Genomic DNA, 27327 nt, shown 5'->3' with positions numbered 1-27327 from the left:
ATCAGCTAAAACTTCAGCCACAAAGGTATGGAGGGATAAAAATAATTCCAGTAAAATCTTCTTAATTTTCTCCAGGAATCCTTCTCACTTAGGAACTATGCAAAGTATCCCTTCTCTTTCATTTACAATGAATATTAATCTTTGTCTATCAACCCAAGCACAATTTTAGAGTATTTTCCACTCATTCGTATTCACGAGGTTGACCATCATTGCTAAAGAACTTTGATGATCTGGTTTACGGACTTAGGCTGGGTTTTAACACAGCAATACTTGGCACCAGTGAAAGTATTTCATTAAATAAGACACTGGAACTGGGTGAAGTCCCACGTACCACACAGATGGGCATGCACTGACGAGCTGGAGAAACGTCAGAGTCTGCGACTCAGCATTTGCAGCCGTGGTGGTAACCCTGTGCAGCGGGCAGAGAACAAGCCCAGGACGAACGCAGAGCACACAGGAGCTTCTGCACGGAGGGGACCTTGCAGCGGTCCCCAGCCGCTCCCTTGGGGTGTAGCAGGGGGCACAGCAAAGCCGTACCAGCACGCAGCTCCCCACAACGGTGTGACAGGCACACCTTGTCCCCTCCAACCACACCGACCTCTTCTTGTCTCCATGGGCATGACTAAGCTCCAGCCTCGCCTTCACAGCAGCTGGTACTAAAAAGGGCACAGTTCAGCCACGAACCCAAAGCCGACTTCACCAGTTAACGCCAGGAGCCTGACTCGTCTAATTCCAGCCATACCTACAGCTTTTCCATCATATGTATATGGTCCTATAGAATCATAGAATCATTTAGGTTGGAAAAGACCTTTAAGATCATCAAGTCCAACCGTTAACCGAGCACTGCCAAGTCAACCATCAAACCATGTCCCTATAAGGTACTCTGCCTCATGACCGTTGGCATTAGCGTATATGAAGTTCAAGGCCCACTTCAGTGCTTGCAGGCAAAATGCACCAGTAGCATTTCAAACTGTCTCCTCCACTTAGGAGGCTGATGAGCAAAAGATGCTGGAGACTGCAACTTCTCCCACGTCTCTCACTGCCTTCTCCCCACCTGAGCTGCTTTGCCTCTCAGCATACTTGAGAAGCATGATTAACATTTTAAGAAAAGTAATCCGCCAGGAACGTTCATTTGTTGAGAAAATCATCTATAACCAGACTCAACCTGTTCCTTTTCTCCATTGACACTGTTCAACAACTACAGCTGAAAAGGACTATATCAGACACGTGATGGTCCCCACCGTTCAGTGTGTGTGTGCTGGGGGAAAGCCGCCGATCCAGCCTCGCAGCCATCTCCCATCTGGTCGTACCCTGTCCCTCCACCGCAAACCAGGGGATGGGATTTGGAGATCCTCCCCACAGCACAGGGATGGGGCACAGCCACCTCCCAGGCTGCAGGAAAAGCACCACTTTCATCTTGTAACACTATGCAAACATGGCAAATGCTATTTTTACATTTGGTCCCAGATATTTTAAGCAAAACTTTGCTTAAAAAGACACCAAAAGACAACCTTTTCCTTTACTTAGCGATTCATTCCTAAATGAGCTGCTTATATCAGTAATTTTGAGTTCTCTTTTCTCTCTCCAGTTTTTCTCAGGAATAATGCCATTGGCAATCTCAATGAATCTCTTTTGACTCTTTCTGAAGGTTAAACTGACTACAAGAAAGCTGGATCAAAGGGAAAGAAAAACTTTATTCTAGAAGCACAGAAATATTTACATAACACGAGATAAGCTAGAACTCCTCATTTCTACCACATAGACACGCTTGTAAAAAGCGTATAAAAATAGGCCATTTTTAGTTCAGCTGGGGAGGGGAGGAGAAGAGGTATTTTATAGCTCATGTAAGAGAAGAGAGACAAGGCTGGCAATCAGCACAGTTTATAATGCATCTAATTTAAAAGATCAGGGTTTCCTGCCTGAAGGAGAAGAATCTCTCGGAGCCATTCGGATGCACAAGAGGAAAAGAGAATAAAGTATCCCACTGCAGCCTGGGGCTGATGCCTCCTCCGAGCAAGCAAACCAAGGACTGTGAGGAGCCCGGCTAAATAAGCCGAAGGTTTAAACGTCAAATGACAAAGCTGGCTATTGATTGAGAAATGACTGCCAGAAACAACTGGATTGGTGCAGGCAGCCCTCGAAAAGCAAGACAAGAGCTTTATTTCAACCTCCTCTTCTGAGACGCTCCCTGAGCTCCTCAGCTGTGACCACAAATTTTGGCAGCAGTCTCCTAATAGGACTGATAAGAGACAATACAAATTGACTTAGGGTTGGTCATTGCAGAGCAATAATAAAAATGAGATGAGAGAGACATTTTTTCACAACATATTTCTCAAGAATTGGCCTCTTTTTGGCCAGCTCTGGTAAATTCAGAATAATGAGAAGTTCAATACACTTATCGATATTTATTCTAATGAGTTCATCATCTCTCCTCACCGATGCACTGGAACCAAACCCATGTATGTTTTGATATCAAACACCCACTTCTGCCTGCCCTCAGAAGAGCAGAGCTATCCGTTCTGCAGTTAATTAGCTATCCTCTAGGAAGAAATGAGAAAGGCTATGCTTTAAATTAGACCCATCTGGTAAAGGCTTTCTTGAAAAGATGAAACTTATGTCATATTTTGGAGCTATCAGAGGCAGAGGTTTCCCAGCAGAGGCCATCTGTCCCAGATAACTGCTGCCAGCCCTCAAGATTATCAATTAGTCCATAATGACTGTTTATATGAAAAAGGTGAGTGAAAGCTCAGGAGACTGACCTCTGAATATAAACATCATGGTGGAGTCTGATAAAAGCCCAGGTACCGAGACAAGGAGCAGGGCATCGCTTCCCAGCACCTGCCTTTCCTTCAAGGAAAAAGCAGGACTTTTGGTCTTCTTTGAGTTCAAGTAAGAACCAAGACACTGCTGCTTGTGGCCACTTTCCTACTTAATTGGAGTATGTGCTAGAAAGTGTGGGCCAGGCTCAGCTCCCTCCCCCGCCCAAGGGGTTTTAACCCAATATCTCTGGTTTTCTCGAAGCCTTGTGGATTAGAACCCTCCCTTACACCTACCTGAACCCCCAGCTGCATGTTTGTGATGAAAGCCCAGCTTTTAGAGATGAACCACGATTTCTAGACCCGAATAACATGCTAACTAGGCTCTGTTACATACAGCCCATGGCATGGTCACAGCCACAGCTTCAAGACTAAATTGCCGCAAACTGCGCTTCCCAAATCTTAGAGGAGTCTCACACCACAGCCAGGCTTGGATCTGGTTTTCCGCCCCCCCTATTTTCTAAGCAGTTTCAATTCATTTCCAGCGTGCCGCGTGCTCTGTTCTCTGGTCACAGCGCAGCTGAAGTGCAGCCACACGAGTCCTGCCGTTACTAAAGCAGCTTCTGTCTCGCTGCTCTTATCGGGGCAGCGCAGGGCTGGGACCAGCTTGTAAGGAGAGAAATTGCTTACATAATTTATGATGTCTCTTGTTGTCAAAATAACCAGACAGGCTTAAAAATATAAGCAGACACTGTGAGGAACAATATGCTTAAAATGTTGAATTATATGGTAGTGGCATAGAATGAGAAATACTTGAAATTAGAAGAGAATGAAAATGCAAGGTATTAGAGAAATGTCAAACATTATTTCGGTATTTCACCCATCAATAATGCATCATATTTTGCTTTAAAGACAGAAGATGATAATGTCCAGGTGGCTCAAGGAAGATATTTGAAGTGCCAAATAAGCATTACTGCAGCAAGTGGGCTCCGCTGGTGGCATGTCACACCCGTAACCTCCAGGGAAGGGACCTACCAGACAGCCGCTGTACATGGGCTTTTTAGGCATTTGTCATTAGTGATATGAAAAAAAGCATTCGGACATCTATTTCTCTGTATGTTCAGAACACCTAAGTTACGCGAGCATGGTAACTCGTAGACAGAGAAAACAGGAATGAACACGCCAAAAGGCGCTGGAGCATCGCTGTTCACAGAGGGAAAATCTTCCTCTGCACACCTACGGTAGGGCAGGACTCCTGGCTCCCGACTTCAGGATCTACTCGCTTAAATAGATGAGGACCAACGTATAAAGTATATACACAGAAAACTGAGGGAGCGGCTGGCTGTTTCCTAAACACCAGCAGCAGAGAAGATGCTGATTGACAGGTTGTGGATGGACACCACACATTTTAGAAATTAAACCGTAAGTTGTTGGGTTGGGTTTTTTTACCACATCAGTTGGATTTCTGTCTGTGGGAAACTTTTCCTCAGAGAGGCTTTTTTCATAGAAACAGCAGGGCATGGAGAGGTAACAGCGTGAAATGAGAGATCTTGAAAAGCAGCGTCGTTCTGCAGGAAGCCCTGCATTTGCATGTTAAGCTACATCTATTCCCTGAATGCTCAGACACATGAAAACAACCCCAGATTTTTAGTTAGCAGCAGATCTTTTAGCTTCAGCCTAAATTTAAAGGTCATGCGTGTTTAGAGCTTTTTTTGCGCTTAGCTGGAGCAGCGTTACACAGCTCTCCTTAGGAAGAGAGGTGAGAAAAGCGCCGCCTCAGCCGTGCCGGGACGTCAGGGTCACAATCCTGTCTGTAGCAAACAGTGTCTGACATCGGCCCCCGTTCCCAGTGACGGTGGCCCCGATACACTGGGATGTAGTATGAGAGACACTTCTCTGATATCGGTGACCTTAACAAGAGCTTTTTAGCACTTGTCAGGGCTACGACAGCTGAATCTTTTTAGGCATGTAAATGCAGCACAAGTGGAAAGCAACTGAACGAAACCCACTGTCCTTTTCACAAAACAGTCCTGAAGGAAGTTCAAGACATTTAAACTCAATTTTAACCTTTCTGATCTTCAGAAATCAGACCTATTTTTGATCAGGCTGAAGGTTTCCTACCTGACATGGCAATTCTGCCCTTCAGCTTTGCGCTGTGCGGCTGGAGGGGTGGGCAGGGCTAACGCCCACCGTCTCCCTCACGCCACCATCGGCAGTCCCACCTCACCGCCACCAGCACCGGCCAGCCAGGGCTGCAAAGCACGGATGCTCAGCTGCGCTTCTCACTCCTCATCCTCCCACGATGCCCTGACAAACGGTCGAGCATTGCAAAGTTGCCATCAACACCATCGAGCTCCCCAGTATGCCATTTCCTCCCTTTTTTCAGCGTTCAGGAGCAGGTGACGTGGGAGATAAAGAGTAAAATTATGACCCTTGTCATTGTCTTCCAAATGAGGAACACTGATGTGGCAGCGTATTTGAATATTCAGGAAAGGGGCAGACCTACACACTGGATTTACTGACATAAATGTTGGTCTCGGCTATTGAATTCCTGGTGCTGATGAAGGTTGCAGAAAAATTATATGTATGCAGAATGGATAAGAGGTGAGGGCCTGCCAATATATAAAGGACTCGAATGATTGTTGGTTTGTTTGGGTTTGTGATTAGATTCATATGGCTTATGCCTAAGTATACTGCTGATACAGATGAGCAATTAAATAGCAATAGAAGCTAAGATCTTTGGATTCACCTGAAATGCACTCGGGAGCCGGTAGGGGAGGACCCCTGGAGAGACTGATTCAACCCCAGAAAAGAGTGGACACCCTCCAGAGGGTTATAATTTCAGTTCTTCTGGACTGGTCATTTATCTCACACATGCTGGCGAGACAGGACATGGCCCCATCTCCTCTGGAGGTAGAGTACAACTTCTGAAGCCACAAGGAAGGGAGCAGACAGAGGTGAGGACAGCTCTCGTCTCACACACCCCCATCAGCGACACACACACCAACACTGACAACAGAGGCAAAAACCCCTCAGACTTCCCAGCACAACTGCACATCGTGGGACTTAAAAAGACCTGTTTCAAGATGCCCTCCTTCCCCTCCCTCTTCTTCCTCTCATGGTACTGAGAGGCGGTTTCTCACATAACTGAAGGAAAGTGCCTAACCTCAAAAGAATATTATTTTAAAGATGAGCACGCCTTACCCAGAAATCCTAGATGTACTTGTTCAGCACTTCATTGAAGGGTGAGTTCAGGTCTGACAGCAGCTACTCTCAGGGGTACTGCCAGCGTTACGCAGGGGCAGTGGGTAGATACAGCTGGTGTCTCCAAGCGAACAGACTTGCTTAGCAAGGCAAAAGATCCACCTGGGGCTTTGGAAGACTCAGGTTCTGGCCTCCCGGTTCCTTTGCACGAATGCATTTATGCTTTGCTCTGTTGCCTCCACAAGCGCTGACAGTGCTGAGGCACCTGGTGTGCTGAGACCACTACTTATCCTGATGATGAACACGACAAAATTGCTTGGGGTTTTGGGGTTTTTTTAGATGCTTGTTTGTCTGTATCTAGGTAAGTCCCTTGTCTTACACTTGGAGTAAGTTTTCTGTTACTTTCTGCGTGTAAGCCTCCTACCTAAAGGCATCTTCTTCCCATATCGCAGTCCCCAGGGCATCTGTTGGCGATAATATTTGACACTGCAAAGTCTTGGAGGTCTGCTCTGTCACCCAGCATCAGACAACCCTCCCAGACCCAAAGCACCTTGAAAGAATCCATGTGTTTACCTCCAGGAGTCCCGCTGTACATCCCCCTTATAGCACAGGACCACGGGCTGGATCAGACCACACGCTGAGGAGGGAGGAAGAGGAAAAGAGATTCTCTTTTTCCCTCTCTCCCTTCAACAAATCTACACCTGGTCATCGTGCTGGCTTACAGCATCTGATGCTACCTTGCACCCCTCTGCATTCACCTCTTACCTGGTCCTTGGGCAGGCGTAAATCTGTTACCATTCTGGGACCCAAATGCTACCGATGTGCACCACTGAAATTCCCCAGCACTCTTCTCCTTTTCAACTATATCCTCTCTGCATGTGTTGCATTCACTTACCCAGGCTTTACTGCTACGTTTAGGGTCCAGAGCAGAAGTTACATAAAGCAGCAGCATCCCTGTGTGTAAGGCAAAACCGATCTTACGTGCAGGATGGAAACATTTGTAGCTCACAATGGCCACCTGAAATAGTGTTATATAAAATTGCAGATAATACCAAAAATTTCAAAATAGAGAAAAAATTCTGACACACCTATAAAACGGAAATATTGCATATTACTTTTAAATGCATTATTTTATGAGAAATGCGGTCATACTGCATTTAAATGTGTAATTATCTCAGGTTTTAGTGCATCAGTTGAAAATTTTCATGGTAGAGATAAAAAAAAAATTAAAAAGCTTTGAATCAGAGTTGCTCACCTTTAGCATGCTCATTTAGGGTCTGCTCAGGCCTTCAGGCACAAACAGCTCCATATCTTACAGCACGTTAATGGTGCAGTCAGGGAACATTGCCTTTGGAAAGAGGAGCAAGAAAAAAGAAGCTGAATCACTGCAGAGACTCAGTATCTGAGGATACTGAGGAGTCACTGTCAATAAGGCTTAACACTGTATAACCAGCAAACAAAACTTCACCAGGAGTCACTAATCTATTACAGAAGCTTAAATAAAAAAATCACAAACTGAACCAGTGCTCTTATACATTAGGCTGAGACCACTAAAATATTTGCACATCCTTGATTTTCTACGGCAATTTTGTATCATCGGTTTAAACCACCATTTATCGTTTGGAATGAAAACACCAAAATTCGATAGCCTTTAGCAAAGGACCCACTAAGCCTTAGGTTGAAAGTAACTGCATATACGCTGTCCTGCTGTTTGAAAGGCAGGGATCGTCCAAACCTTAGCCAACATGCTCCAGCCTAAACAAATCAAACTGTCCCACGCAGACCTTTCCTGAGAGTGGGCTTCATTCTGAAAACGGGTGAGGAAACTGTGGGCACGTCCCTAAGCTGGCTTCCCTATGGGGTACCGCCACGCACATGGAGTTTAAAGTTAGATGGTACAAAATGTGCATAACTATGAATGTTCGTACGCCAACAGTTTTCACTGCAGAGCGCTGTAATGTGGGAGCAGCTTAGAAACGTTTTGTGTATGAAAATGCAAAGCAAGCACCTGCTGTCTTAGGACTGATGTTCTCATGAACAAGTTACTGACAATATCTGCTTCTTTTAGTGCAAGTTCGAAGCCCACAGATGAAGCCTTGGCCCATCACAGGAATATGGGAACTGCTTTTATAGCTAGGATTTCTTATTATTCTCATTGTAGGCTACTAGGCTGAGGGTCCACATTTGTAATTCATGTTTATAATTCAATTATTTACATAATGGCCAAAAATGTAAAAGCAAGTAAGATGTAGAGTAGAAATATTTGTGGTTTCTTATTACAGTAAAAGAAAGAGACTTCAAAACATAGCTTTAAAAATTAAGGACAACAGTATTGCTAGACATACAGCTTTTGATGGTCTCAAAAACACACACTCAAAACTGAATCAACGATAAGCAAATATTGGAGATGCAATACATAACATTCTGGCCTAGTATACATGAAAGACAACAGTCTGAATCAGGAATTCTTGCCCTGAAACAATAATGCCTTTGCATGGTCACAGAGAAGTTAGAAAACAACATATCTAACTCCTTTCCCTTTACCTGCAACAGGCAATAGAAAGCCCAGCCAACGAAAAGGGCTATTCAGTGGCCATCCACATCATTATCCCTTTCTTAAACATACATAAAGCTGGACGAACAAAAGACAAAACCAAAGGCTGACGTGTACTGTGTTTCATATTTCCGTCTTAACTCTGTCTTCTCATCATGCATGCGCTGTTAAATGGAGTAACGCATGGGGCTGAAAATTACCAAGCAGGTGTTTAAAAGACATTCGTAAGCAGTTCTGCTATAGGCTAATTAGTGTTCTAATACATATTACAGTGCAGTCATCATTATTTCCTCTTCATTAGCTGCTGATATATAATGCATTTAAAAAAAAAAAAGTCTAACCCGTTTTCTTTTTTTCAAATTAAAAAAAAGAACTTATTTCTCCCATTAACATAACAAAGGCAATAGGAATATGATTAATACATGCCATCTAAACTATGTGCATTAAACATTAAAAACCAATGCACCATCTCAGCCTAATGTGCATTTGCAAATTATAAAATACGCTTGTCAATATTAGCACTTGCACCAAATGAAATGTTGTTTAGAAAGAAAACAACAGAAAAATAAACCTTTCCTTCTAGCTGTCTTTTTGTAACTGCTGATCCCTATTCCTGTTCTTTGGAAAGAGAGTGACCACAAAGTCCACCAGAATGCATCCAAATTATTCAAGGCATGGTCTGACCTGGTGGGTAAAGAGCTACAGGATATATCTATCTTTAGTCACTCCTGTGAGAGCAATCTGTGTTAGCTCTACACAGTTTTAAATTAGTTTTGGCTAGTGATAGCACTCTCTCTGCCCAAGCATACAGCTGTAGGATGGAGAAATTGCTAAAACACTGCCGTTCCTCTCAGCCTCTCAGATGGACTTTGCAACTGCACTGAGCTCAGCCCTGCTGCAGTGGAACTGGTCGCAGGATCCCAGCCAGCTACTTCAAAGCTAATGTATGTCTAAACTATGGTCACAGCAACACAAAAACACTTTTAGAGCTTGGGTCTTCCAACTGTTGACATGTGTCCTTAGGAGCACATCTGTCCATTAGACATACTTGATACCGCTCCCTATTGGGATAACTTGTGCCAAGGACAAGGTCATCTCCAAGCTTGTTATCCAAGTTTCCTTACATTTCTGGGGCTTTATAGCTACCAAAGCAGAAGAAATTCAAGTGCTCCCTTCCTAGAAATCTTCTGACATCTGCCAAGGAAATCCATCCTGGAAACCTCTATATTTACCTTGATTATCCCCACCCAGCTGAGATTCTCTCCCAGGGGAAATTCCAGCCATGGCTATAGGTGAACCCGGTGGCACAGCACATTTGGCTGTTGATGTCAAACAGCCAGGGCTACAGTCACTCACCCAGCCTGCCCTCTCCTGCTGTCAGCACATCCCCTAGAGAGGCCTTATGATAATTTGGGAGATGGAGCGATACACCAAGGACCCAGCTCCTTTCCTCCCGTGCCTGTGCAGACTGGATACCCACAGAAGGGCACTAAGAGATACCAAGGTCTCGCTAAAATAAGACATTCCCTTTTCCATCTCAAAATTCAATTCTCCATCAAACGTTGAAAATTAAGATGAACTCACCAGAGGGGACAGCAGCTGAGGAAGGTACATTTTTATGCCTGCTTGGCCTTTGACAGCAGCCCTTTAATTACAGCACACAGCAAGTCTTCAGCAACTTGCCAATTATGCCTGATCCCCCAAACTCAACTTAAAGCTTCTCTGCAGTTCTGCTCTGCACCTTCTCTGCCAGAGCAATAACAGATGCTTCACGAACTGATCCCCTATGAAATGTAACACCAAGTCTATAATGAGGTTTTACTGCAACAACAACAGATTTTACTCTTCCTCTAGAGATCTACAGAAATCTGGTCAATTTTTAGAAGAATTCAAGCTTTGGGGAGCAAAAACCCAAAGTTGATGCCAGTCATGAAAGTGATACAAGCAGCAGAGACACCAGGGCTGGGGGGCCATGCCCTCTCGCCTGCTCGGCACCCAGAATCCACGCAGATACAGATTTACACCTTGAACTAAAAGACAGCGGGTGAATTCACACCCTGCTGAAGCTCACTGGCATCTCACCAGTGACTTGGCACCACAGTGTCACTCTGTCCTCATAGAGGATGAGCCAGGTCCATATCAACACCATCAAGTGGCTGGAAATAGCCCCAGGATTTGCTAGGGACATTTCTGTCCGTGGCACAAGGACACGCTTTCCTCGGGTTGCCCGAGCATGTCACCTTCAGCCAAGATGAGAGGAGGTGCTCACTGGGGCCGTCTCCTCACTGAGGAACACGGCAGCTCGCACCACGTCATACGGCTACAGGCACGCACCGACGGGAGTCCAAGTCCCTGGTTCCCATACCGGGGTGAGAAGAGGGACTTGCCAGCAACATCTGCCACGCCAAGCCAGGACCGATTCCCTGCTGTGTACTTTCGTGTCCCGGCACAGCCACACTTCGCTGCAACATTACAGAGCATTGAGCTTCAAAAGTGCCATGCAAATACAAGTCAACAAGCGCTGTGACTGATGCTATGGGTAGGTGAGGCTTAATGCCTTCACTTTAAAGACGGGGAATCAGCAGCAAAAAGGTTAAACAATTTAGCACAGGTTGTTCAATAAATCAGTCGCGGAGCCTGGGTTGGAATCCAGAGATCTTGTCTCCTGCTATCGTCTTGACTTAACTTTGCTAGAACCACCTTAATTACTTTGTTTTGTTGTTACAGGCAAAAACTTGAGCATAGGAAATAGTATAAAGCACTGTGCAATGCTGAAAAGAAAGCTTGATGGGATTTTGTCTCCATTGCTGTGAATACCCAGGACAAAGAGCAAAAGGTTGAAAGTAGATAGGCCACTGAGTTTTCTTGGTTTGTTTTTACAGGGTTTTTTTCCTTATTTTTATTATTAGCCAAGAACACTCTAAAGTTTCCAAAGGAAAAGGGTAATGGTGTCAAGAAAATTTAACATGTATTTGAGATGAATTCAATACAGCTCTATTAGCTTTCGGTTGGCTTCTTTTTTTTTTAAAGACATGTTTACATCTCAGCTTAAAGAAACTATTGAACCACATATAACTAGAGTGGTGTGCTATACCTCGAGGCATATTAAAGTAGCCAAGCAGCACAGTAGTTTGATAATGTCTTAATGCACCACGGACATAGCATTTGATTTCATATATTGATCGCTCTGTATACAATTAGTTGAGTAAGTGCAAGTTTACAATTGGTGCTGCTCCTCGCTCTCGTTTTCTGTAGTGAATAAAACTGACTGAAGCATAAGTGCGGGAAAGCAATCATGTTTCGCGACCTTAGAAATGACATCCATCCACAGTAATGAAGCATGAAGGCTTTTTAAAATCATGCAGAAGAGCAGTCCATTGGAGTTATGCTGACTGGTCTCTCACCTATGATTTAAAATGGATGACTAAAGAAACATGATTTTTAAATATTTTTTTAATTGAGGTTAACCTCCAGCTTTAAGAAAGTCAGAGTGACCACTTGCTTAATTTCAGTTCCAGACATTTCTATATTTGACAAGTAAAAAACACAAAAATGTTTAATATATTTAAAGGCAATAATAAAGTTTTTCTTCCTCTTTTGTCTGATTAAAGGTTGCAGATATTTACACTGCAGTCTAATTGTTTATAACTCAACAGATATAGGCAAATGTCTTTTATCACTGAGACTTTTGAAGATGTTATTTTGACACATCCACTCCAACCAACACCCACTTAGCACATCAGGAAATAAGTGTAAAATCAATTAATTCAACAGCGATTTCTGCAGCCTAAAGTGTAATTACTCATGAAATGTTGATGTTTTTCAGGATAGCAGAAATTTACCATTTATGCTTAACCTGGCCTATTTTCCCTCCATACATTCAACAAGCAGTGCTTGGATGTGCAGACAAAAAATGGCAGATGCAGGTGAGCTGGTTTTCACCTATTCTGGACCAGTTAAAACATTGTTTTAATACTTCAGAAGGTGTGGTGGAGCACAGGCAGATCTTCCAAACACAAACTGAAATGATAACCAGACCCCTACCAGTAAAGACACTTGTCCCCTAGGTAATGCCTTCTTTTTTCCCCTCTTCCACCTTTCCTCTGCTTCTTGTCCTACTACCAGAGGATGCGTCTGCAGATTAGGAGGGTTCTGAGTAATTTCTGTGAATATCTGTAGGGAGCCATCTCCTGCCTCGATGAACACATGCTTCCACAGCATCAGCTCCACAACAGCAAGTTACCACCTGCCAGACTTCAAGAACATGCAATGGGGCTGGGTTTTCAAAAGCACTCCACATCCACTGCACAGAGCTATGTCAAGAAGTTTGCTCCAGTTACGGATGCTGGATATTAACAACAACTCTAAACATAATAATTAGTTCATCTATCTCAGACTTACAGTAGCCTTTGTATGAAAGTATTTTACAGTTGAATAACTGTGATTTTTTTTTTAGCTCTATGTAAAACAGGCAACATCAGTATAATCCTTCGAATCTAATAACGATTCCATCAGTGTAAAATCATTATCCTTAGGCAAGAAGGAAACCAATTCAATTATGATGTTGGTTGAAAAATCGAGGGTGAAAAGTTGTAGTACATATTAAACTTGAGGCTGGAAAAGTTGTAGTACATATTAAAATGGTTACTACAAAATTTGTGCATCCAAGCTAACAAATGCTAATATGTTCTTTTGTTACCTTCTAATTTATATGATTCATGTAAGCCTGCAGCAAGAGAAACGTGTTTTAAAATTCATCTACATTAAAAAATAGCAATCCAATGAATTGTAAAGTTATTAGCATTCATGTCTGGTTGTGTTATTAAGCTGTACACATCAAATCTGGTAGTACAAGTACAGAAATGTCATAATGAAGTAGAACAGCATTTAATCAGAAGAATTTCTAAAGGTCATCAGAGCATCATATAAATTCATCCATGCATGACAGCAATATGAAATAAATAACTGAAAGAACACAATAAGAATAACTTCAATCTTTGAGCTTTGTTTCCAATAGTAGAAGAATTAGCCAAATTTCATGCCGAGAGAACAGCTAACAAAAATACTGAATTCTGTAGCTTTAATTAATGAAAGACTAATAAGATGCAGATAAGGAATTTTACACAAGGGAGCTAACGAGGTATGTACACTGATAGCTTCCTATGAACAGCTGATCTCATACGTCCCATAAAACAGAAGAGAATTGTTCAGTTCAGTTTTTTCTTCCCCATTAGCCAGATGAGCCCTAAATGATTCCGTTTAAATAACCAACGATTTGTTAATATTTTTGCATTGGTAACAACAGTTTGACTGCTCTAGGACATCTATTATAGGCCTGATACTTGGCAGCTCCAAACACTGGAGCCATTTTAATATTCTATGTTAATGTAGCGACAGTCTCCATGTTCCCCGCCGAGCGCTGTGATGCTCCGGTACGGTCAGAGCAGATGCCGTGGTCACTCAGGGCCAGGCTCTGGTACCCGTAGTTGTGCTCAGCAGCACCTTGCTCTGCACAAAACCTAATTGATTTCACTGGGACACTTCCCAGAATAAAGTTCGTGTCACAGTGATTAAAGACACCAGGATCTGGCTTGGAAGGTGCATTCACACGGTCTGGGAAGGCAATACAGTGCAGTGGCCCCCAGGTGCAGTGCGACAGGCTAAATAACTAATGCATCAAAGACTCTTTCTGAAGCCTTGCATGTACCCATGGCTTTCACCTAATTAATTGTCTTGGACAGAAAAAGGAAGAGGCCCTTTTTTTCGAGCTGGTCTCCAGCCCCGGGCACCGCTGGCACAGGAGCTGGTGGGGCACGGGGGGTGACGAGCCCCATTTCCCTTCTCCGAGCGGCCACTTTTGGGCACGATCAGGAGCGCTGCTCTGGGGACCTAATCCTTTATTCTGTAAACAGGACCACTGTCCGTAACAGGACCACTGTTACATTTTAATGATAAGGATTTTTTTTTTTTGTAATGGTAGTTCTTTGTCAGAATTCAAGCAAACCATATTCCTGGTGCTGCAATAACAGTATCTGTGCTGGCAAAGAGAAGAGAAAGCAGATAAAGCACTTTACCGCTTCCGTGTATTTCAGGTGGCCAAACCTCTGAGCACAGAAAAGCCTGTAAAATGGATCTCTGGGCTTTCTTAGCCTAATCGCAAATGGGAATTTCTTACAAAGCAACTGCTTCTCTCCTGCTGGACCTGTAAATCCTCTGAGTGTCACATCCCTGCCCATATCTGTGTTGGCCCTTCCCTTTGAAAGGAGCACTGATAGTGATGGAGGGCACTTAGGATTTGGTACCATAAAGGCAACAAAATACAGACACTATATATTTCTACAGTGACAACCAGCTGGATTATCTGTGTGATTTTGTGCATCACCAAGAGGAAAAGACAACATGCTACTCTACATTTCAAACTAATTTGGAGAATCCACCACTGTCCCTCCGGAGAAGCGCTTGCTCATTTCTCAAATTACACAGAATTATGTTTCTCAGCCCGGCTCCCAGCCTCTCCTCTCCATCCTCCTCCCCAGTGGCTGTGCTGGTGCCACCAGCACAGGGCAGCAGGGGTGAAGCTACAGCCTCAGGCTTCAATTCCCTTCACCAGAGCAATTCTTACACTGGGTAATAATACCAAAATCTCGCACGCTGGGTCATAATACTAAAATCTTAATCCGTACATCACCCATCTATTAAGGCAGAACATGACACACACAAAGAGAATGTTACACTATCATTTTCCATCTCCTTATTTCAAATGTTCCCTCTAGGCCCCATCAAGAGAATAATTTCTTTTTTTTTTCCTAATGCTAATAAATGACTGCAAAAAGCAACAGACAACTCCAGAGGCCGAGTATGGTCTCATGCATCATTTTCATTTTTTTTTTTAATTCATTAGTGTCTGCACTAAATGAAAGAATTTATAACCCCACTCGGGTTTCCCGAGAAATCATCCTAGCAGTATGTTTACTGAATCAGCAGGAAAAACAAATAAACAAAATGAAATCAGAAAAGAAAAAACAGTATCTAAATGAAAGCTAGAGGAGCTGAAAAGAACCATGAGATTATAATCTTAAATTAAAACTGCAGTGAGGGTAATATAAAAGATATTCTAATCACTACATCCAATTAAATGAAGTAAATCACTAAAGCATGTTAAGTGCCTTAACTATTATAATAATTAAGAATCAAACAGAAATCAAGCATCTTTGAAAGACTGATGATGCACATTAGTGAACAGGGAATGCTGTTTCCCATTCAAATGCAGAGGCAGAGCAGAAAACACAAGAGATTTCCCCCTGCCTAAAGCCAGCAAGGGCGTGAAGGCGGGTGTCCCACGTGAAAATCCCTGCTGGGAGACGGGGTGGCCTCTTCCCCACAGCGCCAACGACGTCCTGCTCCCGCAGGAGCCCCCTGCTCCCAAGATGAACGGCCTCTTATGCCTCTGCCTCGCTCCTGCGCAGGCAAAGCAGCGCCGTGCTCCTACAAAGCCACGTCTCCTACAGAGGACTCCCACAGATGTCTGCAACCTCTTCTGCTGTTCAGCTCCTGACAGCACCTCTCCTCTGCTCTGCTCTCTCCTCCCCGAGTACGTAAACAGAAATCTGATTAGAAGTTCCATGAAAAACATTATACTTAAACTGCAATGCGCTAGGCAAACACTGCTTTGTAGGTTTTATGGTCTCACTGTCTGAAGCTCTAAAGCAAATGTATGAATTAGGATCATAGAATGCTTTGGGTTGGAAGGGACCTTTAAAGGCCATCTAGTCCATGCCCCCTGCAATAAGCAGGGACATCTTCAGCTAGATCAGGTTGCTCAGAGCCCCGTCCAACCTGACCTTGAATGTTTCCAAGGATGGGGCATCTACCACCTCTCTGGGCAACCTATTCCAGTGTTTCACCACCCTCATCGCAAAAAATTTCTTCCTTATATCTAGTCTGAATCTACCCTATTTTCATTTAAAAGCATTACCCCTTGTCTTATCGACACAGGTTCCTCCAAGGCAGAACGGCACCCTATGGCTCAGTGACAGCATCACCAAACACTTCTGTAAGAATGCTGTTACTGTCCAAATCCCCTCCGTACACATTCAACATCTCTCCAGGGCTGGAACATTCTGGCCCTAACACAGTGATAAATTACAGCACAGACATTCAGATAAGAATCTGCGGTTCATGTACAAGTCCTCATTAAATTGAAGACAGTCTTCTTCCTATTCTAAATCAGTCAAGGCCGTGCATGGGTGATAGATATTTTAATTAGTAAAATTAGCAACCAAGAAGTACAATTTAGATACAAGATTTATCTGCAAATAATAATTCCCCAACTTTTCTACAATAGCTGGAGCTAAGCTTTCTGAACACAAAACATTGCTGTTGTGCTCAGCTAAAATAGGAGCACACACACGGATCTCACTGATGACTCCTCTACTTCCAGAGAGGTTTCAATAAATCTTTTATTTTGAGTCAGAGCATCCCTTCTTATACAGGACCAATTTTTTACTAAATTCCACATAGCTGGGATTTCCTTGCCTTCAGAAACCTAAGATAAATATTGCAGGATAGCTGAAATTAGGTGAACTCTAAAATTGTAGTCAAAAGTGTGCTTTGTCTGGACAAAATGTAGTCGTATTTGGAAAGAACGGCTATAGACAGGATCAAGGGGGGGAAACTTGCCCTGATGGAGTCCTCTGCTGCACAAAGACACCCTGAAGTACAGTAGGACATTTTCACAAAATGCAGTGAGCACAGTGAAGGGGGGATCATTTGCACTGTGTTTTCTCCTTGTTTCGTTAATGCCATAGCTCTCATTATACATAATCCTGATAGTTTGTTTACCCACATTGCCTTACACTTCAGGGAGGAGGAACAGTATTTGAAGGGCTAACACATACTGGATTTTAAGCGCATGTAAGTAATTATTTTTAACAATTCTCCCTCCATATTCACTTCACACATCTCTTTTGCCTGGCAAAAGTTTGTAAATGAAAAACACACTAAGAAAAAGCAAAACGGAACAAAAGAAACAGTGAGTTTTGTTCCAATTCTTGTTCATATTTGTTTTCCCTGTAAGAAAAATGCAGTGAAGTGCTCAGTGTGGGATTTCGTATGTCGCAATTGTATCTCAGGAAAGTAATCTCTCCCACACCGCACTGCATGAAAAGGAAGAGAATACAGCGGTAATGTGTATTTTTTTTTTTTTATTCCTACAACTTCTTTATTGCCAGCAAGTAAATACAATTACACATTGTGCACAACAATACATGCTAAAACTATAAAATATCTGCAGTATATCTAAGTCTATTTGAGAACTGTCAAGCTTCCATTCAGGTAAGAAGAAAAGAGAAAACTATTACAGAAGGATGGGCTCCCAGGCTGTTTTCGCAGCAGGAAAGAGCTCGGATAGGAATATGAGCAATCTGCAACCTGCAAAGGCCAGTCCGCCACTCAGCCAGTCCCAAAAGTTTTACTGACAGGCTGTAACACTCCCTACTCTGCAATTGCATTTGCAATATTACTTTTAGAAAGCTCATTTTCACTGAGGCCAGCTCATAATCACTTTTGTGTCTTGAACCATAGAGCTGTTAAAATCTTACAATATTAGACTAAATATAGGTATTTCATTGGCAAGACTGATCCTTGAATTCTTCCTTTACTACTTTCCCAAAGCACAACCCACTCCGATCCCAGGGCTGAGAGGTCCTGGCAGCCTTCAGCTCTCTCAAAAATCAGCAGATTCACCCCAGAAAACGTACTGAAGTCCTGACTACAAACTGCTGGCACTCTCACCCACCGCCCCCAGGCAACCAGCAAATGCTGCCAGCCCAGCCGGCCACGCTGAGCCCAGTTCCTACCACTATGGGCTGCAGTTTCTTGGCCCCTGCACAAATGCCAGATTAAATGCAAAATGCATTCAAGAACACAGCCTTGCAAAAGTCAGGTGAGTACTAACGTGATCTGATCTGAGCCACAAGAGAGAACGAACCCACTAAGATGGTATGAAAATCCAGCGCTAGAGCTTGCTTCAGGCGCGCGCACACACGGTGGTAAATGGGTTTAACTATGGCCTGCCAGCTAAAACCGGTGAGCACTAGACTCATTTGCCAGTGGAGATGGATGTATTGCCGTCTTACGAAACCACGTGCTGTTCTCAGCCATAGCTTTCAGACCAGGCTCACACCAAAACACAGTCCCACTAAGGGGATTTGCAGTATGAAGCTGCATTAAAAAACCTCAAGTTAAAGACAAAAAGCAACAAAAACAAAGTAACAACGCTAATCCAAAAAGGCTCAGTAGAGGAATCCCTTCAAAATAGATACTTTTATCCACAATCCAGTTCAAACTTTCTCAGTTTTAGCACAAAATAACACAAACTGCATTGGAAAAAATCCCAGACCCTCAGAGACAGCCTTGTCCTTTGGCACTTGTGCCACTCCACAACTGAATCTCCACTTTAATAGGCGGCTTCTTTTTTTTTAGGGTTGCTCTTGGGGAGCTCCCCAGCTACCTGCAGCTCCTCCACTTGGCCAAAGTGATGCTTTGGTCCCTCCTGCCCTTTCAGACCCCAGGACCGCTGCAGCAGGTGGGTTCAGCTTCAGACCTGCTCCTGCGGGTGATTCTTCACCTCCAATGGGCCCTCTCTCCCAAGCCGCCTCTTCCATTATCTGTATCCCGTAAGTCTTCAAACTCTCATCCCCAAAGATTTAACCAGCCTCCCACGTCTTTCAAACAGTTCCTCAACTCAAGAGCCTCCACTTATCTGTGGAGTTATTTTACCTTTCACCATGTAAAGCTTAGATTTTTCTGTGTTTGAACTACAGTCTGCTTTATTTTATCTTCTAATATATCTCAGTGTCTTTTACAGTTCCTAGTTATATTATTATGCATTTGAGCAAGTCTCCCCTAAGGAATGACCTTATCTATAGGTATTAAAGCCTGACAGCTTTCAGCTGTTCTTTTACTGCTGGATTTGTTCTTTGGTCTGGGGAAGGGGAAGGCCAGGTTCAGTGGATAACCAGTAAGTATCTACTGAGATCTCCCTGCCCAGATTTAGCTCTTTTCACAGGCTCTGTCTGTAAAATCTTGGATAATTGCTCTGACTTTTCTTTCCCCAAATTATCCCAACAAAGAAAAATTTGCATCTCTAGCAACATTTTGGAGGGCTGGCATTTTAGAAATGAGGATTGCTTCCCCAAATGCAGAACAGGAGGATTTGATCAGAGCCGTCTGCATGCGTGATTACTCTCCCATGTCAGACACACTGACCAACCGCTTCAAATAAAGATGCCAACAATGCAGAAGGCAGTAACTGGCCCCCTGAATGTGCTTCCATTAAGACTTAACTCAGAAAATTTTATTTTCCATCTAGGTTTTCAGCTCTTCAAAAATCTATCCTTATTAATGGAATTCTAGATGTTCTCATTATAAATTCTGCTTTTTAGGCACAGTAAATTGTGATCCTGAACACTGCCTAGTGACAATAAGTTCTTTAGGGTTCTTGTATACAGCACTGCTCTTCCCATTAAATTTCCAATAAAGTATTTCCATTTTTATATCTGAAATCCCAGAAATGGCACTAGAGAAACCTAGCATTTTACTCTTAAATTTAATACAAACTAGTTCACTCAGCACGAAAGCGTTTTAAAATGACTCCAGTGCAGATTGTAGTTCACTGTTGTATTTGGTGAGCTTAGTACGTCCATGGTAACTGATGAATATTACTGCTGCTATTGCTATAAATAACAAACCTATTTGGCGAAGTCTGAGATGTAAACATTAAATCCAGCACAAAGGTAATTTTCTGTTCCTTCTTTTGCTCCCTTCTGAGTTAGGAACCTATACTTGCATGTCGGTAGATTATTTCCAAATAGATCTGCAGGTGTCACAATACTGCAGAAACCAGCAATTTTGATTGACATTGCTTTCAACAAGAATCACACGTTCGAGGTCAGGTGCGGGAGCCATGCTGCGTAACGCCGGGCTGGCTGGAGTAGCAACACTCCCTTTGAACCACGAGTGCTCCCCGGGCCCAGCACTGAGACAGTACCAACACAGAGCGTGTCTTTTGGAGAACCATCAAAATTTGGGGCCATTTGCGGCTTCGTTTTCAGAAAGTTAAAGGCAGAGTCTCACCTGCAGTAGCATATGTGTAACTGGGTCGCTATTTTGCATGTGCGAATTAGGCATGAGGGCATGCAAACGGAGCTAATACCCTTTTCAACAGATGGTACCAGCGACTGTGAGCCCCTGTTTGGAAACACACTTCTTTGAAGGGAGTGCCAGAAACTATGCACATGATTACGAGACCTGAGCGCAGTTACACTGGCCGGTGCATTTGGGAAGTCATGTACTGTCAAATCTCTACACATTTCTCTGCTCCTCTTGGCCACTTTCCCACTCCCGGCGAGGGAGAGGGGGACATCCCTGATATCTGCCTGTGCAGCAATGCTGGGATGGAGCACAGCAGGAGCACTCCGTAATTGGGCTCTGGTTTGCTGGGGACAGTGGCAGCTGGCCACAGTTCCTCCCCGCAAGCCTGGTGAGTGCTTGGTGGGGCACGGATGGAGAGCAGACCTGTCACCTCCCCGGCAGTGCCCTCCGCACCAGTGCAGCCAAGCTCTGGCAGGGACGCTAATTGCTTTTGAACTGCCACTTTGTATGAAGGATTCAGGTGAACTGTAGAAGCACTTCTCCTCGGCTCCGTTCCCGGGCTCAGCCAGGAATGCTGCTGGCTGCTGCTGTTGGCTATTGCATCCCTCGAGTAGTAAGACTTGTCTCAACTGCAAAGTGGCAACTCTCCGCTAAGGGGTGGTCAGAAGCAGCTTCCTAAATCATGCCGGGGTTGCCATGCTGCCCCTGCTGCCCATCAGGCTGGCTCACCTACCACCCCTGGGACCTGGAGGCTCTGGAGAGATGGCCTACAGACCTGCTTATGTTTAATGGGCATGGGCAACTGAGGAGTTGGGAAGCAAGCCTGAGCCTAGATCCAGGTCAGACGTGAGTTGTAACTGCAGCAAATGCAATGTTCTCCTTCCTGACCTGCTTTCCCCACGCATCCACTCTCAACAGCGCTTAAAAGGAGACCGATGTGTTGTGTCCTACCCAGATCTCACCTTCCTGCCATTCCACCAAAACACCAACAATTCACTGGGACACAGCTCTGCCACACTAAGTTACTCCAGGGTCCACACCGAGTCACCAGCCAGCTACGCCTTACTCAAGAGCATATTGAAATATCCTTTGACACAGCATCAGCAAAACCAGTGTTGAAACCACTTGATTCAGAAGAAAAATAGTAGCATCAGCATAGACCTCCCCTCCACCCAGGAATTTGCTTTCAGTCGTCTTAGTTAAATCTCGTCTTGCACAGTGGCCTGCATTGAGGTGTACTGCTCTTGACATTTCAGGATGTGGGTAAACAAGGTAAACAGGAGTGTGGGAGAAATAAATGGGAACCTTAGAGAATTGCTGCTCAGACGCAGTACTAAACCCTCCAGCACTGAATGCTGCAATTCTTTGTCATAAACACATCAATTACAGTGTTTATATCAAAGCTCTCAATAGATTATACTATTAATATAAAAATGACAGCTGTCAGGCAACACATACAGCAATGTCACAGTTTCTAAGCCTATAATAAAAATATGGGGTTTGATTCTGCAAAACTCAGGTTTGTGCTCGGGCAAACAGTTGACTAAATTCAAGGAAACTACTCAGCTACATAAATAAAGACCTTAGAATCAGTGCCAAAACTGTACTTGTAATGCACTTCAAGTACATTATTCTCAGGCAACTAATTCTTAACATAATAATAACAACAAGTAATTAAATTGTAAATGTGAGCAACTATGCATTTTTCAGTGTAGGTAATATAACATTTACAATAGCAGAATCACTGTGAAGACCACTGGACCCATCTGTAACCTGGACTGGTTAAGCCACTTTCAGATGCCTTTGACTTCAGCTGGTCTTACAGCCAGAGACTCAGAGTGAAGTGGGGTCCCTCACTCTTGAAAGTGAAGAAATTAATAAATTTAGACTTTTGTACCTGTAGGTGAAGGATGCTCCTAAGGAAACACTCAGAGACGTGATGTGCTGGCTGGAGGCGGCAGTGATAAGCACAGCCATGGCCTTACAAAAATGCACCTTGAACCAAAGGCAAGCACGTGATATTTAACCCCCTCGCCACGTGCTCAGGGGCTCATGCAACACACTCATGAAGTCCTCTTTAAGCATGCTGGTGTCTGGAGATGTGGAGGGTGAGGCTTAAGAAGCCTTGAAAGGGGCTCCAAGCAGCAGCAGGAATTCAAAGAAAGTGCTGGATTTAGAGCTAATGTTCTGCAGTATGTTGTCAGTCAGCAGTAAACATGTTAAAGTAAAGATGGATGAAGGCAAAGAGAGGATCAACCTTGCTGTCCAGCACCCAAGAGCAGTCAGCTCATGCTGCAAGCACCTACAGAAATGCATGACAATCCTTGTTAGGCCTCCCCTGATGCAACTGCAATATGCATATGGTCGTGTATCCATGCAAATAATTTTAAACAATTGAGCCATTAAACTCTGTATTTACCACCTACAGTCAAACAATGAGACTACATCCATGATTTCTTGGGAGAATTATTCATTATGGGCTGTAACTGCTGGTTTGTCACTGGGACAATTTGTTGGAAAAGAATAAGCTCTGCGTTACTTTATAAATCTTAAAGCTGACAGCTTTAAAAAACAAAACCAAGTATTACACTAATTTATTTTAAAGACTTTAGAAAAAAACTATTTTCTTCACAAAGGTAATTGGATGGACATGGAAAATATAGACTTTTCTTGCAACGATTCCTCTATAAACTGCCTCAGTGGAATGGATGGGACAGTTCAAGAATTCAGACTCTGTTCTGCATGACCGAGAGCAGCAAGGTCTGGGATACGGCTTGGGCAGCTGGCCCTGGGAAATCAAATACAAATGCAGACGTTGGGGTGGAGAAGAGGTGAAAGCATTCATTCCAGAAAAGGAAACAGCAACTAAAGCCCACCATGAAAAATATACATGAAAAGCATTTTAATTCGCACGTTCGGGTGGTAGCCTCTTCCTTACATAGCGTAAACAGGGGTAAAAAAATATGAGTAATTCGTCCACATTTAACACCAATTTAATTTATTGCAGAATTTTTTATTGGAATAATTTATTCTCATTGAGAAATCTGCTCATGGGAACCTATTTACTGCCAAAAGTTGAAAGAAGCTGTTCTTCAGCTTCTTCTCCAATGTAAATCCTTGCAGTAATGGAGCACTCTGAGAAAACTCTGAGCTGAGATTTCACTGAGGAAAAGCTCCTGCTGGTCTGGCTGTCACCTACAGATGCTGTGTCAAAGGCAAGGTAAAGCTGAACAATAAATGCATTATTTCCATGTTTCCAGACTCTCTTCTACTAAGAGTGGAAGACTGGAGGTGGCCTATAGCACAGTCATGGAAAACATGACATCTGTTCATTCATTTGATTACAAATAAATGCAATAAACTCAAGGAAAACTCACCCACCACATACAGCAGGCAGTGAGGCTCAAGGTGAGGATGTGCTTTCTACAAAGGTTTAAATTCTGTTGCACTCAACTAAGCTGCAACGCTTAAATCCTCCTCTGAATCTTGCCCTGGGCCATTTTAAATGCACAAACAGATGCAGAATGAGTCTTTCTAGAGTGGAAACACCTCTCAAGAGCCTAACCACCTTCCAAACAGCTTTGCATTTTGTTTACTGAGTTTTATTGTCCCTGCTTCCCAAGTGCCTGCTTTTAAAATCTCTGCTGCTTCCTCTACTGTTGCTAATTTTACCAGTTTGGGCTATTTTAAGTTTCTTTCCACCAGCAACTGTCTTTGAATTCTCTATTAACGCCAAAATGTTCACATCATAACCCCACAGACATTCCCAAATCAGTAGTTTTTTAAATCTTTTCCATTCTGCCGCATACACGCCGCTGGTTTTCCCCTTCCTCCTCGCCCCACCAGGACCCATTCCCATCTGCTGGGGTCTGGGGTGCGGCAAGGACTCTGCTGAGTTATAGAATCATAGAATCGTTTAGGTTGGAAAAAAACTTTAAGATCATCAAGTCCAACCATTATTTTGCAAGCCTTCTTTTATCTCCACGTTTCTGACAGTGTAAGACAGTCTTCCAGAGAAAAGAGGTTTTACAGCCTCAGACACTAAGGAAAATCAATTTATCTTCATTCTTATCTATAGCCTTATCTGCAAGAAAATACCAGCCCGATATTTCAATATACTGCTGCCAGTTCTCATTGTCTGGATTAAACATTCCCATTTTTCCATAAATTGCCACACTTCAAATATTTTATTGCCAATTTTGGAAATGGAAAGCTCCCGTTGTTTAAAAAAGATCACCCATGCAGTACTAGAGGGAATCATTGCTTTATCAACTGAACCAAAACAAGTGCAAGAGAGAAATTCCCACCATCAGGAGCACCTGCAGCAGAGACCTCATCCCCCAAAGGCCAAGCTCAAACCATCTCCATCAGTTTATAATTGTTTTTCTCCCCTAAATTACAGGGACAAGGCCAGGAAGGCATCCACAAAGGCAAGAGGTGACTGAATGGGAGTTAAAAGTCGACCTGGCAGCCAGCTGGATTTGACCCTGATATGTGGTACACTGGTGTCCCAGCCTCAGCCCCACCAGCACACCTTGCCCCGGGATCCCTCGGCTCCCCTCTAAGGGCAGCCCCATCCCTGCCCTCCGAAGGAGCAGCAGCATGGAGGACACAACCAGGCACAGTTCCAGCATTTGAGTCCAGAATAGGTCTGTGTGTGTCTAATGGAGAAATGCTAAGCCCAACGCTGGCTTTGTAAGAAGGGAAACGTGATGGGGAAGGAGGACCTGGGAGCAGACACAGCTGCCATCGACTGCTGCAGCTGCAAATACCGTAACCCATCGGATGTGCAAATCCTCCGAGCCAGGGGTGAACTCACTAACCCAGCGCTCAGGCAATTAGTTGTTTTGATGTAAATGTGATCTAATCATAGCTGCTGCTGCTACCTCCAATTATTGGAGTTTGTTTCTGTTTTCATGATATTTACATAACTGTATAGGGCTATTAAGCACTTGCACCCAATTAAAAGCTGAATCATTCACCGGATAATTCACAGGCACTGACCAAGCTGCTCCACTCGCGAGCTGGCAGAGCAGCAGGACTATCACTATTTGCCACAACAATTCTGCTTTCCCTTACAGCTGGGGAAGGAGCCGATAGCACCTCTCCCAGCACAACACTCGCACGCTGCTTTGCATTTCCAAATGTACAACAGTGTTTTCTGATCTCTGCGCTGTCGATTCTGAAATTGTTTTACACCCCATAAATTCCATAATGTGCCAGAGTAAAGATCTACAAACGGTCATCATTTAGGATGATATACATTTAATTTCATCCAATAAAGCTGCTAGCACTTACTACAGCGCCTTTCCTAGAAAACAACTCAGTGTCATCTAAACAGCATGTCTCCTGCCTGCAGCTTTCATACAGCACGGAGCTGGGGGAGATGGGGCCAAATCTGATCACAGGAAAACACAAACCCTGTCAAAGCAGTAGAGCCGCAGCTGCTCACGCTGAGCCTGAACCAGCACAGGCGGTGCTGGATCCGTGCAGCTCCGGACAGGCTGCCCTGCGGAATAAAGCAAAGTCAGAAAGGTCTGAGGCACGTGTCCAAGTCAGACTTTTTTTTTGTCTGAGTGAATTAACATGCTGACAGCTCACGGTGTCTTCTGAGCTCATGCTGTCAGCCTGCTTGCTACCTTGTCTGAAGCAGGTAGAAAAACTTGGGTACAAGTGGTATTTGGACGTTTCATCTTTAAAACCTGAAAGGTGCTCCCGTTTTCCATTTCCCCCAGATGCCTTGCTATCATTTCGAGCTGCCGTCCTCACGGCCGGTGGTCTCCGTGTGGCTAGGACATCGGGTTTCTGTTCCAGCCACTGATGCAGAGGCTGCAAAACCTGTGCCCTGTGCCAGGACACGGCAGCACAGACTCAGGCTGCAGAAAAGCCAGATACACACGCTCCAGCCCTGTGGTCTCCACAGAGCCTAAAAGCCTCCCGCATCCAGGACCTTCACAGCAGACAGATCCTCTCTCCGGACCCTGTCCAACTCCCAGGCTTGCCATATAAACAACACAGCAGGAAGGACGTAGGACTGCAGGACACGTGAGGATACTTCAGCCTATTGGTACAGGCATCAGTAGCAGTGAAGAGCTGAGCTGCAGGGGCTACCAGGCCAACAGTAAACGCTACTATAGCTGTTACAAAGGAAAAAAGAAACAGTGCCCAGACCCTGATGTATGAATGGCACCAATGTATGTATGCGTAATGAAATAAAGCACAAAATCCATGCCACGCACCCTCAGGCCCTGCTAACTTGCCCTCTTCCTTCTCCGGAGTAGCCATTTTATGCAGTTTTCCTCTGGCAAACCCCTCCTTCCAGCATGCTTTTATACCTTTCAGGCCTAACTTGCAGTCAAATTTATTTCCATAAATTCACTGAACTGTAGATTACTTTACAGTAAAACATTTCTTTTGCTAGCTAATGTCTCCCATGTGTTTGAGTATTTAAAGCCACTTTCAAGCATGCTTTGCTATCTCTCCTTAGCACACGCAGCAAAGTCCCTGCACAGGGTTTTCAGCATGGAAGAGTCTAGCATGGAAAGAAGCTAAACAGAGAAATACTGTCACCAAAGAGGAAAGAAAAGAAAGAAAGAAGAGAAAAGCTGACAAGAAGAAAAACTGACACTGGAAAAATGCTGGCCGTGTACAGTCAATCTT

At 43.9% G+C, this 27327-nt stretch overlaps 1 long non-coding RNA gene across 4 annotated transcripts in view; it reads right to left on the bottom strand.

Annotated features, from left to right (window-relative positions):
- Window positions 1-27327, bottom strand: part of LOC148050098 (uncharacterized) — a 209978-nt gene that overhangs the window by 16311 nt on the left and 166340 nt on the right. For 3 of the 4 annotated variants that reach the window (XR_015701349.1, XR_015701351.1, XR_015701348.1), the window contains 2 exons: window positions 7216-7308; window positions 6856-6978 (listed from right to left, as the gene is read on the bottom strand). This is a non-coding gene — a long non-coding RNA (uncharacterized LOC148050098). The remainder of the gene's footprint in view (window positions 1-6855; window positions 6979-7215; window positions 7309-27327) is intronic. The other variant, XR_015701350.1, reaches the window with a different exon arrangement.

This window comes from Nipponia nippon, unplaced genomic scaffold, assembly GCF_047370975.1.
Source record: "Nipponia nippon isolate SJK-2023a ecotype South Korea unplaced genomic scaffold, ASM4737097v1 scaffold_9, whole genome shotgun sequence".
In the NCBI taxonomy this organism is placed as follows: Eukaryota; Metazoa; Chordata; class Aves; order Pelecaniformes; family Threskiornithidae; genus Nipponia; species Nipponia nippon.
Note: the sequence above shows the minus strand (reverse complement) of the source record. Positions and strands in the feature narration are given on the sequence as shown.